Source organism: Tupaia chinensis, unplaced genomic scaffold, assembly GCF_000334495.1.
Source record: "Tupaia chinensis unplaced genomic scaffold, TupChi_1.0 Scaffold000601_1, whole genome shotgun sequence".
Taxonomy (NCBI): domain Eukaryota; kingdom Metazoa; phylum Chordata; class Mammalia; order Scandentia; family Tupaiidae; genus Tupaia; species Tupaia belangeri.
The window spans coordinates 864,208-868,973 of NW_006160119.1; positions in this window are offsets into that span (position 1 = coordinate 864,208).

A 4,766-nucleotide genomic window follows, 5' to 3' on the forward strand; every position below is an offset into this window, starting at 1 on the left:
TTATTTAAAGCCAGAATTTTCTTTCTCTTAACGTGTGGGCCACTGTGTGGAGTGAAGAGGAGAAAAGCAGTCCTGACACCTGGAAGCTGGTCTGGTCTACCAGGTGGCCCTTGGTGTTGACCCTTCAAACACAGCACTTCAAAGAACAGTGACATCAGAGAAGGCCGCACTGACCTTGGCGGATCAGGACAGAAACAAGGCCGCTCTGCGAGCGTGTCGGAATACGGACACTCTGGAACCACAGACGTGGCCAGCCACCCCCCTTGGTGACTACGAGTGGCTGGCCCTTTCGGGCACCCACGTCTGTGCCCCGCCCCCCCCCTGGGTGACTACGAGTGCCTGCCACTTTGGGCTGCTCCCAGTCTTAGCCTTGGTCTGTTCTGTCCCCCAAGGTTGGGCTTACGAAGCCACTTGGCCATAGGGCCCTCGTGCACGTAGCGACCACTCCAGATCCCGGAGCCAGCGGGCCCACGCTCGCCTTTCTGTCTGACCGCGCCGTCCTGTGCTTCTAAAAACCCTCCATCTGCCCCAGTCCCGGCCTGTGGGCGGGCCGCCGCCGCCTGCATTCGCGAAGCCAGCGCGGTGGGGTCTCCAGCAGCGTTCAGCCGAGGCCAGGCCCGGGGGAGACGAGAGGCCAGGTCGTGCTTTTAGTAAAACGGACGTGTGTGAGCTCCGTACTCAGCACAGCAGTGGGGGTCAGGCCAGTATAGTCAGGGTCAGGGAATAGGTGTGTGCTCCCACTGCCAGGGGCCGGCCTCCCGCACTAGCGGCGGGGGGGCCGCCCTCCCGCACGAGCGGCGGGGTGGGGAAGAGCGTGTGTGAAGTGCTGGTTTGCTTTGTTTAGGAAGTTAACTGACAGCACTGAACCTTTAATACCACGTGACCTAACTACCGGAGTAATTACTAGACGATTATTTTAAATGGGCTCAATTAATTACTAAATGGTTGCTTAGTAACCCCATTTCATGCTGACACAGCAGCCCTTTCCTGGAAGGGGCCGGGCTGTCCTGGCCACTGTAAGGCTCGCAGCCGGGCCGTGGGCATGTCCGCAGAGGCCCTGGCCCCGTCCCCCACACCGGCAGTGGGCATGCGGCGTGCTCGCTCTGGCCGACTTCAGACACAGGACAGGCTGTCCAGGCTCTCACGAGGGCACTGTGCCTCAGAGAGCACTGTTCACAGCGGACTCAGAGGAGGACGTCGTCCGGGGTCACGCGAACGTGCGTGTGCGGCTGGCTGCGCACTTGAGAAAACTGAAAGCACGCCTAAGCACAGGCATGGCCCCCCAGGGGTGCAGGCAGCTGAGCCATGCGGCCGGCTCGCGGCGGGCCCCGATCCCGCACCTGAGAGCGTGCCAGTGCGTGTGCACACATGCCCAGCACCCTGCGAGCCGAGCCGGGGCAAGTGGGAGAGAAGGGAGAGCGAGGGACCATCCCCATCAGCGCCTTCTCAGGCTCCTGTCTCTGTCGCTGGCAAAGAGAAGGGGGAGGGAGGGAGGGAGAGACAGGCCAGCACAGGCCAGAGGAGCCTGGTGGAGAAGCAGTGAAGCCCGCAGAATCGTGGGGGCCGTACTAGGACCCCCCGTTTCTCTCAGTGAAGCCCACCCCCCAGTTTCCGGGGGGGGGGGGCAGTGGTCTCTGGCACTGGTGGGAACGAGTCCCTGAGTGGTACGTCCCCGAGTGCCGGCCTCTGACCTCCGTCAGCGTGACATTGGTTCGATTGCGATACCAAAAACTATGGCCTAAAAGCACTTGTGGCGCCCTGACAGCCGGACCTGCGTCACAGACGGCGTCTCCCTCCTTCCCCTCTCGTCCATGGCCGTGGACCTCAGCTAAATGCCCTGCGCCCCACACGCCGTCAGCCCGGCTCAGACAGCAGAAGCGCCCCTCAGGCCCTCGCAGAGAGAAAGTGAGAAACCAACTCCCGTGGCCACACCACAACCCCTTCCACTCGTTCTCCTCCTGGGGCTCGGGGCGTGCGCACGTGCCAGGCTTGATTTTAAGCCACCAGGTCCAGGACTCGAACTTCTGTCAGCCGTGTGGGAGTCCAGCACTCTAACCACCAAGCCGTTGACCCCGAGTTTTTACATCTTTGAAAGACAATCTGTTCCTTGGAGAGGTCTTGTGCGGCTTACACGAGCTGATGCGTGTGAAGTCCCTGTCACACACGAAGGCATGTGCTATTATCGTAGCTGTGCCTTCCCTAAACCCTGTCTGCTCTGCCTCCAGACTGATGCCCAGCCAGAGCCCAGAACAACTGCTGGCCATCAGCAGGCCCCAGGAGGTATGTGATTCGCCTCAGCTCACCTTCCCCAGAGCTCTGTAAGGTGGCCATTGAGAACCCATTCTGTGGGTGAGGAAAGCGGAGCTCAGAGAGGCTAAACACCTGCAAAGGTCACACAGCAAGGGAGGAGGAGAGTCGAGATTCCAGCCCAGCCCACAGAGTCTACCATCAAAGGCTTTGCTACTCGGCACCACAGGTCTCTGTCCTCGGATCCTCAACCACAGGAACGTTCAGAGGGGAGTGGGAGCCGAAGTCACGGTTCTTAGTTTAATGGCTGACCCTGAGAGACCGCAGGGAGATATTTACTTAGACACACTGACACTTCCGTCTGTGCTGCTGTCACAGACGGGCAACTTTCACTCATGCCCCGAATCCAGCGAGGACTGTCACCGAGGAACGAAGCTGCTTTGCAGTGAGGTTGGGCGGGTCTGAGCCTCTGTGGGAGTCCCCAGGGAGAGTTCGTGAACAGCTTGGACCCAGGGATGGAGAATCTGAGTGAGTCCGAGCAGGATGGGGAAGGTGGGACCTGGGAAGGGCGGCGCGTAGCCAGGGAGCAGTGGCCACGCGGCCGGGACCTTCCCAGCACAGGCCCTGTGACCTCATGTTACCAACCTCCCATGCTGGCTGGGGCACCCCAGCTGTGGCATCCCCAGAGGAGAATGTGGGGCAGCAGAGAGCAGGCGGGTCCCGTGTCTGGCAGGTGCAGGCAGGAGGAAGGCCACGGCCACCAGAGACAGCGAGGGACTAGGACCTGGCAGAGGAGGAAAATGGGCCTCGCAGCAGCTAGGAAACACCTGTGTTGCCAGGAATCCCGCCTACAGGGGAGCCCTCCCCCACAGGTGCCCAGAGCCTGTGTGCTGGGTCAGACTGGAGGCCAACTAGGTGGGCCCCTCGGTGTCACTGTCCCTGCACGGGCAGAGCAGGACCCAGGCCTGCAGGGCTGGGCTCCCTCCCATCAAATGCCCAAAAGCATCCTGCCGGGAAGAGATGTTGCCTGACCCAGGCCTCCTGGGGACATGCGTGTGTGAGTGCGTCCATGTGTGCGTGCATGCCTGTGTGCAGTGTGTACCTGTAAGCAGTGCGCTGGGAGGAGGGCCAACTAAGAGGGCTGGCAGCTCCTCTCCTTCCCTGGGGCCCCAGCTCTCAGGGCTCCCCAGCCTGTGGGAGCAGGAAGAAGGGAAACCACAGGAAGGCTGCTGAGGCCTGAGGGAGTCACGCACATGAACGGGCCCTGCAAGGACCTAAGCCTTCCCTCTACTACGGTGACAATAAATGCTCCAGACCTCAGTGCTTCCTGAGAGTAAGCCGCCGGCCGCAGGGCTCTGCAGAAGGGCTGCCTGGAGGAGGAGACAAGAGGACTTGGAACAGTCAGCAAAATCACATGCCCACAGGGCCTGCAGCCAGGCACTCCCAAAGGAATTCCAATTCTTCTTCGCTGCTGAGGGTGGGGGATGGGCAGGGACCTGACCTTCTTGGGTCACCCCATCAAAGTAGATACTCTTGGGGCCAGCAGATGGCGTAGTGGTTACATCACTGGATTTCCACGTACCTGCCCACAGTTCGAGTCCCAGACCCAGTGGCTTAAACTCACGCTGTGCACATGTGTGGGCATGCCGAAGATCCCACGAGGAGAATGGAGGAGAAAGGACTGTGGCGTGGCCATCCCCCTGGGGGGTGACTTCTGGCTTTCTGTCTGTCTCTCCAGTGAACCCACACGCCCTATAGCAAACATCTTTTAACGGGATTGTGGTGTGACTGCACCTGGAAGGTGCTTTCTCACTTCCCTCTATCTGGTGAGTGCATGTGCCCTATAGCAGAGCTGCAAAGTAACAGTAGAAGTTACATTTTACAAAGAGAGGGAGGAGACTGACTTATCCAGCCTAGTTACTAAGGCACGTATCAAGACATTCTTGGGAGAAAATGAGAAAAACACGTGTTCAGTTAGCTACCGAGAGCTGAAGTAAATGATAGAAGAGGTTACTATCGGTATTTCTCACTACCCTGGACATAACAGATGATGCATTGGAACTTCAAGACCCTTTTTTAAAAATTTACAAACAAATTGAAACATACCAGTCCATCAACTAAGAGCTATGCGGTCCCAAACACGACGGGTTCTCGAGCACCGAGTCAGTGATCTGCAACATAAATGAGCAACCGAGTGATGAAGGTAGAAGGCTCCCAGCAAAGCCCACTTCTGCAAGCTGCCGCAAAACGGGGAGGAAACGCATTTTCAAGTGGAAATTGTGACTGAGATGGAGCTGAGAATGCTCACCTCTCTCTGCACCTGAGGTTAACTGTGCCGTTGTTTCCTAACTGCCAGGGAGGTGCAGGTGCAGCTGGGAGACAGGAAGAATACGCAGACGTTCAGGGAGGATCCAGACCCAGCTCCGCACCGCAGGCCGCACTGCGAGCGTCGCGCTGACTCCCACAGTGGCGGGGAAGCGCTGGGCAACTGAGCAGCCTTTGCTCTGTCTCTTCAGACC